The sequence below is a fragment of the Globicephala melas genome, chromosome 4, assembly GCF_963455315.2.
Source record: "Globicephala melas chromosome 4, mGloMel1.2, whole genome shotgun sequence".
Taxonomy (NCBI): domain Eukaryota; kingdom Metazoa; phylum Chordata; class Mammalia; order Artiodactyla; family Delphinidae; genus Globicephala; species Globicephala melas.
Genome location: NC_083317.1, coordinates 85,057,744 through 85,071,797, shown reverse-complemented (window position 1 = coordinate 85,071,797; position 14,054 = coordinate 85,057,744). Strand labels below are relative to the sequence as shown.

At 45.6% G+C, this 14,054-nt stretch overlaps 1 protein-coding gene across 5 annotated transcripts in view; it reads left to right on the top strand.

Moving 5' to 3' along the window:
* SOX2 (SRY-box transcription factor 2) overlaps window positions 1–14,054 on the top strand; it is a 727,395-nt gene that overhangs the window by 698,019 nt on the left and 15,322 nt on the right. For 4 of the 5 annotated variants that reach the window (XR_009563761.1, XR_009563760.1, XR_009563758.1 and 1 more), the window contains exon 2: window positions 1,492–1,599. The exons of the other annotated variant lie outside the window; for it this stretch is intronic. The gene's annotated coding sequence lies outside the window, so the exon portion shown is untranslated. The remainder of the gene's footprint in view (window positions 1–1,491; window positions 1,600–14,054) is intronic. 5 annotated transcript variants of the gene reach the window in all.

The window sequence follows — 14,054 nt, the reverse complement described above, 5'->3', positions numbered from 1 at the left end:
CGGTAGGAGCTTTGCAGAAAGTTTGCAAAAGTCTTTACCAATAATATTTAGAGCTAGTCTCCAAGCGACGAAAAAAAATGTTTTAATATTTGCAAGCAACTTTTGTACAGTATTTATCGAGATAAACATGGCAATCAAAATGTCCATTGTTTATAAGCTGAGAATTTGCCAATATTTTTCAAGGAGAGGCTTCTTGCTGAATTTTGATTCTTCAGCTGAAATTTAGGACAGTTGCAAACGTGGAAAGAAGAAAATTAATCAGATTTGGACATTTTAATTGTTTAAAAATTGTACAAAAGGAAAAAAATTAGAATAAGTACTGGCAAAACCATCTCCGTGGTCTTTAAAGGGGCAAAAGTTTTAGATTGTACTAAATTTTTTTAACTTACTGTTAAAAGCAAAAATGGCCATGCAGGTTGACATCGTTGGTAATTTATAATAGCTTTTTTTGTTTCCCAACTTTCCATTTTGTTCAGATAAAAAAAAAACATGAAATTACTGTGTTTGAAATATTTTCTTATGGTTTGTAATATTTCTGTAAATTTACTGTGATATTTTAAGGTTTTCCCCCTTTTATTTTCCGTAGTTGTATTTTAAAGATTCGGCTCTGTATTATTGAATCAGTCTGCCGAGAATCCATGTATATATTTGAACTAATACCATCCTTATAACAGGTACATTTTCAACTTAAGTTTTTACTCCATTATGCACAGTTTGAGATAAATAAATTTTTGAAATATGGACACTGAAATTATGCTTGAGTCTTTCATTTATTTGGATAACACTGTGATTATGCCCAACTCCTCGGGGGATATACTGTGCTCAGCCAGGAAAGCAAAGTACCTAAAACCTTGGTATTCTAGTCCAGTAGCATGTGCTAATGTTAAGTGCAACAAATAAATGGCTGGATGATTAATTGAATAAGTACTCTCGAAAAAATGGAAATGCTTATGTCATTTCCAAAATAGAAACTAGGGACATATATTGTAAATCCACCCCCTCGTTTTCTAAGCAACATGAATAAGCATGATGGGGACTTCAACTGATTTATGCCACTTGTTGCCAGAAAGGAGTCAATTCTGAAAAATTTCATGTAGCTTAGCAGATGGGGTATTGAGCCAAATCAGAACCAGGTTGGCTGGTTTTGTTTTCGATTTCTGCACAGCACAATGGCCCTTTGGAAACGTGGTTATGGGGGAAAATGATGCTTCTTGTATAGGAATAATTGCAACCTAGACAAGCAAAGTACTCATCTGCTGGGTGGGTGTTTGGATTACTCTGGCCCCGCTATTGTCTAAGAAACAAGTGGTTTGCTTTCTTTGTTCCCTAACTTCAAAAACTTTCTTTTCTACATTTTCCTGTTTAGGGGCGAGGGAAAGCAAAGAGCATCTTGCAAAACTCCCCGACTTATCACAGCTATTTATTATTATTATTATTTATTTTCTTTTTTCCTCTCTCTTTCTCCACGAATTCTGTTTCTTAAATTGGCAGCGCGGGTCCAAGCCTGTAGCCCCAAATCGGATAATCTCTGCAGCTGATAACAAGCAAAAGAGAAGCCAGGCAACAGCCATATTAAAGAAGAAAACAATCAACTCTGAGGTAGATATTTTACTTTGTCCGGTCTAATCACATTTGGAGATGATTGTGCTTTTGATCTGTTGACCATGTTTTACTACAGTAGTAGAGAAGTAGGGGGAGGGGGAAAGGGGTGGAGAAACAGGATTGGATTTGTTGTTTTCTTTTGCCCTAGGAAAGGTAAAGAAAGACTATAGTTGTCCTCAGTGGGAGCGCAAAAGTTGGGGAATCGCCGTGGTCTTTGAATTAGCGATGTTTCTGCATCACAACCGACCCGCGCACTTTGGCGCAGTCAGAGAATCTGAAAGACCGACTCCGGGACTTTTCTTTTACTCACTACTTACCTCGCTTATCTTCCCCCACCGAAGGGGACCAGGAGCCTAGGGTCCAGCATTAGGAGCGTGGGTTTCCTTCCTACAATTTCAAGGGCTTGTTGTGTGAACTTGCTACAACTTTGGAGAAGTTGGAATCCAGCTGCGCCTTTCACCCTTGAGTAAAGTATCGGCTGCAGCCACTAAGTTAGTTCATCCCGTTGGTTCGCATCTTCTCGTTTTCCAAGGAAGTATTTCTTTCTCTTGGTGTTGTTAATGTTAGTTCTAGACTCAGCTGAGGATATTCTCGTATTTTATGTATTTTTATTTCGTATGGATTGCTTTATTTTAGGTGTTTGTTGGTTTTTATTTATTCCTTTTTTTAATCCTCATTTTAAGGGTAATATTGTACTGGGAAAGGACAATTATTATGCCAGTTCCCAATTCTAAGTGAGGCATTTCCCCCCCTAATTAATGCAGAGACTCTAAAAGAATTTCCCCCGGCCTGGCCAGCCATTGTAATGCATATACGGATTATTCACGTGGTAATGAGCACATTCGCCAGTTCTTGCTCACACATACGAATAAAAGAAACTTTGAATAAAGATCCAAATGATCTTGCTGGGGGGTGGGGAGAATATTCCTGGAATTCGAACCAATCAACTATATGGTGTGTATATATTTGAAAAGTAGAGATATATTAGAAATATGTATTGGGGTTTAGAGTAATTGCACTGCACTAACCTACCAGTTTAAAAAGCCCACAGGATCAGACTAAAAAAAAAAAAATTTTTTTTAACTTTTTGGGAAAATGCTCAGGTTCAAATATTTTGCAAGAGGGAGGAGAGCAATATTGTGGGAAGTTGAAGTAGTTTTGAATGACTGTTACTGTCTGCATAAAACGAGAGAACTCTCATTCCCCCTCCTAGACCTCCATATCTCCTAACCAAATGAAAGCCAGAATATTTTGTTTGCAGATATAAATTCTTTTGATAAACTGCATTTGAGGAAAATGATACATATTTCATCACTCATTTGATTGGGTTAAATGTTTCCCCCAAGATGTGTAGTTTCATGGCTAGATCAATATTGAACATATGATATTTTAATTATAACATGATTTCCAAGAAGGGGGTAAACCCTTAAGCTTGCCCAGAGATGATTATCTCCCAGTGCTAAAGTTAGTTGTTGAGTGTTCAGTTTCTTCCTCGGGATATTATCCTGCTCACTAAAACCATTCAATTTGCAGTCAAAGGGGTGAATTTAATGTTTTGTTAACCTTATACACGGAATAGAAATGTGCAGAAGGATGAGATTATAGTTTGTTCCCTCTGCAATTTTTTTTCTCTCCCTGCACCCACCCCCCCCATACTTTAAATAAAGAGTGTTAAAATATTGCTGAGCTGCAGTAGATTAGCAAGGTTTCTTGCCAATGCTGGGAAGCCGGTATTACAGACGGTCCCAGGGGGAAATGGCTCACATTAACCACTAAATGAATATTTGACAAGGGCTCATTCGGAGGTATTATTACTATAAACGTGTCCCTACTGGACTTTTCAAGGGTCAAAGAGCAACGCTTCAATTAATTATTTAGTCTGCTAGTAGATTTGGTTGTAATAGCTGTACTTATTTCTAGAACCGACACAATCTTACAGTAGGAAATCTCAGGAGAATCTTCTCCATCAGCAATGCCTTGGATTGAAATACACACAGAGCCCTGGCATTCTATAGCTGACTTTTTCATAAAACATTTTTCTGGACTGGGTGTGTGTGTGTGTGTGTGCGCGCGAGTGTGTGTGTGTGTATCGGGGGAGGGGGATTATAGTCTCTTTTTCTATTTTATTTACCATTTTTGGTTTAAAAGAAAAAAAACAAGAGCGTAATAAGTTGTCTTAATTTCTACATCATGTCTAGCATAGTCTTTTAGGGCCTTACAATGTGGAGAGAGAGGGGAGGAGATTTATTTATAACCTTTGCCTTTTCTAAGTGGAGATGTCACAGGATTTCGGAAACAGGCAGGCTCTGAGTTTAGAAAGGGTACACATTCCTGTTTGCCAATAAATTTCGGGTATTAAAATAGAAGACTCCATAGGTTGAGTACTCTGAGTTCTAGTAGTCTCAAAGTAAATTGGGGTACCAGATAATCCCTCCTCCCCTCCCTACCTATTGGTCTGAACATTTCCAGGTGTAGTGGGGGGTGAGTGTTCCATTTCTGCCATGTCATAAGTTCCTCTGTGACCCCAGGTAAAATGGGAAGGGAATGATTTTGTGAGTAAGATTCTTTAACAATAATATAAGGTGAATGAATAAGAGATAAGCTGCAAGGGGTGAGGGGGGGCGGGATGCAGTAATTACAAACCAAATTCATTCAGCTTTTCAGAACTTTTGTTGTGGGAGCTCCATTGACGGGGTTTTGAGCTGCCACTTTTCTCACATTATAAAGAACTGATCAGCGCCTCAGGGGCACAAGAAATACTGCTTAACTGTATAGTGATGGGGTCTTCTTTTAGAATCCTTACAAGAAGAAAATTAAACAGTGCCTTTGTGTGCACAAGGTTTACTTTTCAGCTGCTAACAGTTTATAGCTAACTGCTCTGAGATTGAAGTTTGACTGTGGTTTGATCGTCTGCTAGTTGGCACTGGTTATTTATTTATTTGTTGTAATTAAAATATTTTTAATATTCCCCCCCATTTTATTTCTTGCTTTTGGAGAATTTTGCAAAACAGTTTCTTATATTTTGTTTTGTGGAAGGAATTTCTTCTGCCCTGAGCTTTAGCAGAGGCTTGAGTTTACATTCTCCAGCACTTCCTCCCCCCACACCCCACCATTATTGCCTTAAAATAATTTGCATCTCACTGTTTTTTATGCTGCCTCTCCTTGCTCTCAGAGCAAAGGCTGCCTTTCAGGACAGCTACAAGTGAGATTGGGGGTGGCGGTTGATTTCTTTCTTTTCGTTGCTTTCTTTTTTGACCGAAGTTGGAAGGTGGCTGGATGGATTTCCTTAGGGACCTCGTCTATGAGGTGGATCCCTTAAAGACAGGAGAAGAGGGAGAAACTCCTGACCTTTACTATGAAAATATGGATTAAAGTCCAAAGGGAAACAGCTTCCGGAGTTCTAGAGTGAACAACTGTGGAAAGAGCTTTCCAAAGATAAGGAAATTGCCCAAACCAGAGAATTGGTTTAGTATCTTTCATAGTTATTTTCTATTAAAAACTTTCCTTGAAATATGACCTCTGATATCACCCAGGGAGACTTTGTAACCTCTCTCTCTTCTGACGATGCTCTCCGGTTTTACAATTTTTGTTTTCAATTTCTTTATGTTTGGCTTACTTGGACTTTAGGAAATAATGGACTCGACTTTCTTATTTTAACTAAGAGAAGAATTCTCTTTGGGTGGGTGGGTTACTAAGACAAGGCCACGATTTTCATTGGCAGAGAGCTCTCTTTATGTATGCGGGTCTAGATGGATTTTATTTTTACATTTTGGTGCAATGGTGATATTTCTGATTCAGTGAGCGGTGCACTCAGTTTCTCTTCAAAAGCAAATGGAACGTCCTGTCATTTCAGGACGCAAAGATATTTGCTACTTCTGGGATTTTGGACTTGAGATGCTTGCTCTACTTTGCAAAGAAGTGTCAGGTGATTTAAAAGGTCCAAGGAGTCGCTCGTTTCATTACCCTCGTCTACCTGCATGTACAGAATGAAATGTGCGCTATTAGTAAAGATTTCGGCGCCTTGAGCTATCTTTTGCCTCCCTACCTGGCCTTGGGTGCGGGGCGCGGCGCAGGACTGTGAGCGCGCGGGCCTCCCACCCGCTAGCCCTAGGGAGCGCGCCGCGCCCAGCGCCCGGAGCGGATGCGCGGGCAGATGGAAGCTGAGGCGGCCAAGCGCCCGGCGGGGGACCTGACGTCACCGCGGCCCTGGCCACGGCCCCCTTGGGGCTCCCTGGGAAGGTGCTGCGGAGGGCTCGAGTTCTCTCCTCCCGAACCCTGCCCAAACGGCCCGATTTCCTTTCTCGGCCCTTGACCGTGCCGCGACGGGCAAGTTTGCAAAGTCCCTCGCCGCTCCGGAGTCCTCTATCTCCTGTACCCCAGCCCACTCCACGTTGACCTCGTGACGCCAAAGATGGTTCTAGGCCCCAAGCTTCCCACATCAGAGGTTGACTGACTCACGTTCTGCCTTCCTCTTGCTTTTAATCTCAGACCCTTATTTTAAAGGGGTTATTTGTCCCTGTTTGGTGCCGAGGCTCAGCATGAGTTATCTCGCTCTTAGCCCTTCCCAATGCCAGAGGCTGCGCATTGGCATGGCTGTGGGAAGCCACAGGAGCTACGTGGGCTCCCCGGAAAGCTGCACCCCTCTAGGATCAGAGTAGGTAGGGATGGGAGGATGCAGATCCTTCACTTCCCCATTTATAAAATAGGGATAATATATAGTTACCTCGCAGAAGATGAGTACAAAGCCACTGACGCTAAATAGGAGTAATTGATAGCTATTACTTTTCTTACTGTCCATTGGAATTAGGAGCTAGGAAGGCAAAAGCTTCTCCTTTTAGACTCCAGAGATCAATACAGAAATTCGGGTTCTTCCTCTCCTTTCTGGTCTTGAGCGGTGAAATTAGCCTTGTTCAGACCACCCTTCTTCCTTTTCCAGTGCCCTTCCTGGTTTAGGGTTCGCCTAGGAAGTTATCCTGCAAACTTGCCACCCCTGGGCTTCTTCCTGAAGGGAGGGATGCCGACATTCCGGGCAGGAGCAGCCCCCCCCCCCCACAGAAGGCAGAAAAATAATTACTGTATTAAAAGGAGCGGTGAATTCTTCCCGAGGGTTCTTATCGCTGGCGGCCAGGCCAGAGCGGGACTGCGCCCCCATCTCCACCTCGTGACGTCAGGGTCTGCAGGGCCTCGGGGATGAAATGATTCGTTTGAGTGTTCCAGAAAGGGCAATGCGAACACTTGTAGGGAGAGGCCAGGGGAACTGGTCTCCATCCCCAGAACCCAGCTCCAGCTTTTGAGGCTACAGAGGCTGTCGCCCCTCAGCATAACCAAACACCAAGTAGCCAGAGGCTTCACTACTTACATGGTCACGCACACAACACTCATCACTGTGTCACCTTGGCACTCGATATATTTATATAAACATAAATACATATTTATATATTTACATATATAGGTAAACAACTATATAGTTATTTGATTTGCTAAGTAGAGTTTGTTGTGAGGTCTGAATGAGTTGATTTGGGTTTACATTTGTTTTGTTTTGAGACGATCAACGAGTTACACTAAAAGCCTTTACCAAGTACACCATATCTTTATTTTATTTAGCCCTGCATAAGTTTCAGTGGTGGATGGAGAATTGGACTCCCCAAAGTTTTCCGGTTCTAATATGGAGCCATGGTTGGGACAATTGCTTCAGGCTTGCCATTGCTATGCCATTTCCATTTTCTCATTCTTTCTCCACTCCTAATAATTTGTGTAGCTTTTAATAATCTTTTGAGAATCAAGAAAGACTTGCTGAGAGAATGCCTTGGAACAGTGATTTAAACTGTAGATAAGAAAGACATTTGGTCCGTGCACTCCATGTAAAATGGATAGAATTATTTGTTGAGTGAAAGCACCTCTGCATTTCTCAAGTTTTGTTTACGAACCGATTTAATTCATTGACTGCCCTTGCAATGGGAGGGGTTCTGGGAACTAGGCCTTATGTTCTGATATTGGTTCAGACTAATGATTTACTGAGAATTAGCCAATATTTCACATGCAGTCAGTTTAGTATCAACTCACATCCAGGTCGATTTGACTATCACACATAACTCAAATCTGGGTTATTGCATAACATTACAGTTTAATCAGCCTGAAATACTAAATGGCAAACTTGTGTTTTCCTTCTGCTCAAAGTCCTCTTCCCTTTCTTTGTTTCCCCCTTACTCCCACCTTCAAGGAAAATATCTTAAAATTAAGTTTTCCTTGTGAGAGTTTGTTTACTCCAACTTCGTTAAACTAGGCTAACACGCTCTCATCAGCTTTCTAAACACTCTCTCATCGGCTTTGTAAAATGGTGCAAAAACGTCTTGGAGTCTAAGATGGCAAAATAAACCTGAGCATATGGGGGGAAGACATCGTTGTTAGAAAATTGATTTAAATATTTAGCTCACACTTCAGCCTGATGCCTCCCGTACTACTCTTTCTTGCTTTGCTCACTGCCCGCCCCTGGCTCTTGGGTACCTCACTTCTATTAGCAAGCTGGTTCACCAGCATAAATAATGAATGCATTTCGAGCTGCCCTTCTGATAAGATAAATCAGGGGCTTTTCTCTTTTGCAAGTTTCTGCTTTCATTCCCATTAAAACTTCTCCATGCACCATGCTGCAGTGTCTTTCTGCAAAACTTACTCTGCCCATGTAAACTATGGAGGTATGTTTTCAATAGGAAACATCAGGTAATCTTTTTTTCGAGAAGGCTTACAAGTTAAGGATACAAAATATTTCATAGTTAGTTGTGTGAGCTTCCAAATTAGCTGCATATAAAGTATTTTAAGATTTTTTTGGCTGTCACTGGCTGGCAATACTCATTTTGTGTGTGTGTGTTGGTTTGAAAAGCAGGAAGAAATGTAATGAATTGAGTGCTGTCAGAGATGTCTTCTGTTTGAACAATCTGCGATGGGCTGAATGGCAGGGACTCCCTCATCCAGTGCAGGTGCAGTAGAGCTGGGGAAGGGGGGAGGGGGGCTCCCTCTGTTCAGTCAAAAAGCACCATTCTCCACAATAGACCACACACTGACAGCCAGCGTGACATCAACTCACACTTTCATACTTTTCCCCCATCCATAGTTCTGAGTTCACAAAGTGGCCATACAGTAGCCTTGGTTAGGTTCCTTTAATGAACATTTTGTGGCTCCATGTCCGACATTGAAATCTGCTGAGCCCTGGGAGGAACAAATAGATTTTTAATCGCGAGTTCCAAATCAAAATGTATAGCCATAGATATTTAAAGTTAAGCTGGTCTCTCCACTCTCTCCCAATATCAATGCCCACAACAGCCCCCAGATGATCTGAAAACTCTGAGTTAAAAGTTCTTCTGAGATTTACTAGGTTCCAAGGCACTGTTTTCTGATGTCTGGAGAGAGACTAAACAGGAAAGGAGGGAAGGCACGGATTTCGTGTATTTATTTAAATTTAAAAGAACCCTAGTATTTTATTGTGCTTCGTGAGAGGATTAATCCTGCAAATGAACGAACATTAATCTTGTGGAGTGGAGTCTGTCCCCTTTTGAATTGGTTTTACTGGGAGATAGAGAAGGGGCGGGGGTAGGAAAGGCAGCAACTGTTCGAAAACTCTCGGCAAAGATGCGACCACTCTTTGGCTGCCCCACCACTGAAGGGCCGGACCTTGGGGAGATTTTACTGTACATCTGTTTAAACTCGGGCCTCGGGGCCTCAAGTTTTAAATGGAATTATTGAGGGAGGGAACGCTACTAGAGAAACTATTCTTGTCAATCCCTTCCTGCCCCCATTCCCCACCTGGTTCCTACTCTTCTCCGCCCCACCCCCTTCTGACACTTCTTAATCTGGCATCCGAGCGTTTAGTAGAAAGTGGGAGGAAAGAAGGAGGAAAGGACCTTACGGGCAAGGAAGGTTCCCCCACCGCCGCCGCCGCGCGGGGAGAGATCCCCACGGCCCTGCCACTGGCTGATTTCCCTCTGTTCTCGGACTTGCTGAAGCATCGCGCCGAGGAAAATTGCTCCCTGTTCGCTTATTAAAAACCATGTAACCATATACATTTTTCACCGCGGCAACAAAAATATCAACTTTCGAGCCCTCGGAGCAAAACCTTTATCATTCGCCTGAACATTGTTGTGCAGTGGGTGGGGGGAGGGAATAGGCAGACCTCCTAGGGCAGAAGCCACAGCTCTACCCAACTCCCGCCTCGGGCGTGGAGGCAAGGAGTCGGGAGTCCGGCGGGGCAGAGGGCAGGGCCGGAGGATTTGGTGTGCAGGGTGAATAGGGGCCAAGTTCTTTAAAACCTCACATAACACAGGAAGAGACGGGTCTTACCATCTCTGTGGCGCCCTTTGCTTGTGACTACAACCAGTTGCCCGTAGGCTGCGATGAGTATGCCTACGGCGCCTACTAAAGTCTGGGCCTCGGACGAGAGGCGTCTCCCTCCCCTCGACACGCTGCCCTCCACTGTTTGATAGCTGCCGCGTCTTCCGGCAGGTACACACCCACAATTAATCTTTCTTATTAGAGCCTCCATTCTGCACCCAAGGGGCGACTCAAACCTATTTAGATTTCCTTGGTTGGCTGCACAAATTTAAGTGGGCAAAGAGTTATAAACCTAATAACAGAGGGCGAGAGAGAGAGAGTGATTTGAGTAGAGAAGACGCAAGATTCACTAGGCGTGTAAGGATGCTGCGGGCCATGCCCTCCCCAGGCCCCCGCCTCGGGGTGCGCTCCAGGCTCTGGGAAAGGCAGCAAACCTCCCGCGCACACACCGCACTCAACATCCATACGCACACCTACACCCCTACCCTTCGCTCACTGAGATTGCCTCTTCCGCATTTCTTACAAACCCCTCCCAGGAAGGCGGAATTCTCAGAGCATCCCAAACCAGGGAACTTCCAGAGAACCAGGGAAGGTTTGCACTGTTTGGGATTAATTGAGAATAATTAACACTGGAGACCGTTAATCACCACTTTGCTGCTCTCTCCCTCCTTTCTGGTCTGCGGCGACTGCCTCTCTTGCTCCGGCTGCCGGCGCGGGTGGGTTCGCTGGTGAAAGTGAAGACGTCGCGGTAGCTGTCACCCAGTTCGGCTGTACTTTTTTAAACGCTCGCATATTGTTTGATTACTAATTCGAGTTAATATGATCTTTATGGTAACATAACAGTGGATAATTGGCCTTTTTTCCTGAACAACAATGTAAATCACAATCGCTTTATTATTTAATAACGTCAAACGCTTCGTTGGATTGGCCCCGACCGAGAAGACCTTTTCTTTCTAGACAGTGTTGTGGAGGAAGAACAATGAAGATCTAATTGTGGAGATTTCATAAGTTGGCTCCCGTAAATGAACAGCTTAGATATGGAAGTTCCAGCAGATGTGGGCACTATTCGCCGTAGAAACTCTACCCCCAACCCCCAATGCATACAGCCCAAACACTCTATTGGAGGTTTTTTTTGTGGTGGTGGTCCTCAGATCCTAGCAACCACCTAAATCTTCCAGTAGCAATTAGAGCTTTTATCGGGCTTGCTCTTCAGCCCTTTATATTGCCGATTTAGCATCAGGACATTGAGTCCACATACCAAATTAGCGCAACTCCTGAAGAGCCACAGCCACTAATGCGCCCCTTCGGTCACTTTGGTTGTTGGACACTGAGAGCACCGGCCTGGGGCTCTTTAAAAGTCTTATTTTGTTTTGATTTGATTTCAAAAAACGGATTCACCAACGCAGTGTCTTGGAATATACTTTTTCAGGCAGAGTTTTGCCAGGGGCACGAGCCATTATTTTGCTAATTGCTTGCAAGAGCGGACGAAACCCAGAGACCCCTCAAATGCAGATGGCAACGCTTGGAAGGAATGGGTCCCCGCTGCCCGAAAGAAAGATTAGTCACATTTGCCCCCAAAGCTTCAATTCTAATGGCTCTCCGTCGCGGCTTTTGCCGTAGCAGGAGGACGGCTGTCTCTGGGGTCTTAAGACTTCGGAGTTCTTTGCAAATGGGGAACCCTCACCATTTGGAATTCGGAACTAGGAGAGAGACTCCGAGTCTACAGCAGGTTTTGTTTTTGCGTGTGCCCGCCTCTCCATTTTATTCAACTTCTACTGCCTGTCGGGAGGCAGAACAATTCGCCCCCCCCCCAGGCCCCAGCCCCGCGCCCGCCCGCCTCGCTTCTAAGATAAACAGGAGGTGCGAAATGCTTCGCCTGCACACGCGCCCTCGGGGCCCCTCTCCCCTCATCCCCCGCGCACCGACTGTGCAGCTGTCCTCGGCCCAGACCTGGGTGGAGATACCCCCCCTTCTCTTCCCACCCGCATTTTAAAACCATCACATCGACGGTTCTAGAGTCATGTTCACATTTTTGGCCCCCTTCCAATTTCTTTCCGGTCCACTCTCCCCCTTTCTGAGAACCGAAAAAGTGACAAGGAGAAGAGTTGGGAAATTGAGAGAAGGCCATGTATTTTCAAGTTATCCCCCCATCCCCCCACCCCCATCCCCCGCCCTGTTAAAAGTGTATTTTACCACAAGGAGTGCATTAGGAAACTTTCCCTAACAGGACTTGGGCGCAGTGTTATTCTTCTCTAGGGGCCCGCTGGCCTCCCCGCCCCCGCTGGACAATGCGCGCTTTGAGGCTCGGTGGCCTGCAGGCAGCGGGAGACGAGGGGACTGGGCGGCCTTCCTCCAAGGGGCCCGCAGCTGGGGGAGCGCCGGGCAAGGAGCAGGGCCGGGGAGGCGGGCCACGCAGGAAGAAAAACCATAAAAGCAGCCCTCCACAGAGGCCCGCTTTAAGGACGGGAGGGCAGGGCGGCTGGGGAGGGGTATGTGAGAGGTTTTGCGCTTTGTTTCTTTCTTATCCCCCCCTCCCCGACCCCCCCCCATCCAAACATTTTATTTCGACACAGAATTAGGCAGCCTAGGTTTTCCAACCCCCTCGCCCTCACTCTTGGGTACCTGGTCTCTGGTTAATAATATCTCAACCCGGGTCTTTAACGCTCAAATCGACCCAAGCCTGGCCCCAGCCTTTCTCAACGCCCACTCCCCCCTCCCCGCTCGGGGTGCCAAGCCACAGGAAAATCCCCCCGGCCAAGCATTCTGGGACGCTACTTTCTAGTTTGGGGTCTTTTTTTTTTCCCCCCAAAGAGAACACCACCACCCTCCCCTCCAAGCAGCCTTAGGCTAGGACCTCTGGAATCAGCAGAAGCCCTCGGAGGGTTACCATATTGGTGGAAGCATTTGTCTGTTCTTTTAAAACTTATACCAAACCGGGCGCCAGGGCCACGTGCTGTGCCTTCGAAACGCCGCCGCGGGCCCTGGCTTTCAGCGCCGCGGAAGCCTGGCTGGCGTGGAGCGGGCGCGGAAGCCACGGGCAGGGGTTAGGGGCCCGCGCTGCGCCGCAGGTCCGGCCGCAGCGCTGAGTGAAGCGAATTATCTGGAGCGTGTTTGATCTGGGGCTGCGTAATCAGCTTCTGCTTTATTTGTTTGTTTGTAATCTCATATTTAGCAAGCTGGGACGGTGGCAGCAAGGGAGAAAGGAAGGGATAGAGGAGGGGGCTTCGCAGTAACCACACCCCTTCCTAATGAGTTAATTTCCATATTTGCGCCTCCGGCATCTAGCGCCCTCTTTTTCCCGACGCTACCGTGTTGTTGAGTCTTGCGCAGCGCAGACGCCTCCACTCTGGACTGAAATGAAAAAGCTCGCGGTGGGAGCAGAAAATTGGTCTATTGATACATTCGCTCCGAGTGTTGCTTGATCTTGGCCTCACCGGCCGCCGATTGTTCCCCCCACCCCAAATGGGGCGCACACGGATTGCCGAGGGCTCGCAGACACCTAGGCAGGTAGCAGACAGAAACTGACCTTCCTGCCTTTTCCCGTGTTCCAACTGTCCGACCCCACGTCCCTTCCTTTTTACCCAGCTCCAGATTTTTTTTCTCTCTCTCAAGGTGAGGGCAGTAAGGGCAGGGTCGCATAGAAGCGGGGGATATAATCCCAAACGAATGAATCAAAAGTGAAAGTTTCAAAGTAGATCCCCGATCCTGATCGAGAAAAGTAATGCTACCTTGCACTCGAGGGAGTGTGCTGGCCCGAGTGTGGGTATATAAGAGAGGGAAGGAGAGAAACTGAGGTTGTGAAGTTTGTCTGTACTCTGAGTGGGTTAAAAGTCGTGGCAAAGACAGTGAAGTTTTGGAAGACACTCAGTAGAAAACTCAAGGCGGGTTTCAGGTGCTTCTAACCTGGTTTCCTATACATTTTCGTGGTGAGTGTGCTCAGAAAATTGGAGAAACAGACTTTAACAATGGACTCACTCCCCCCTGACCCCCATCACACCACCCTCCTTACTTTGCCGCGCGCGAACTAGGGTGTGGGCTCCGGCTTGAGCTCCAAAATAGCGTGGTTGTCAATTGCGAGCTGTAGCAATATCAAAGTGAACTGTCCCAAGTAACTTGTCTAGAAGCTGGGA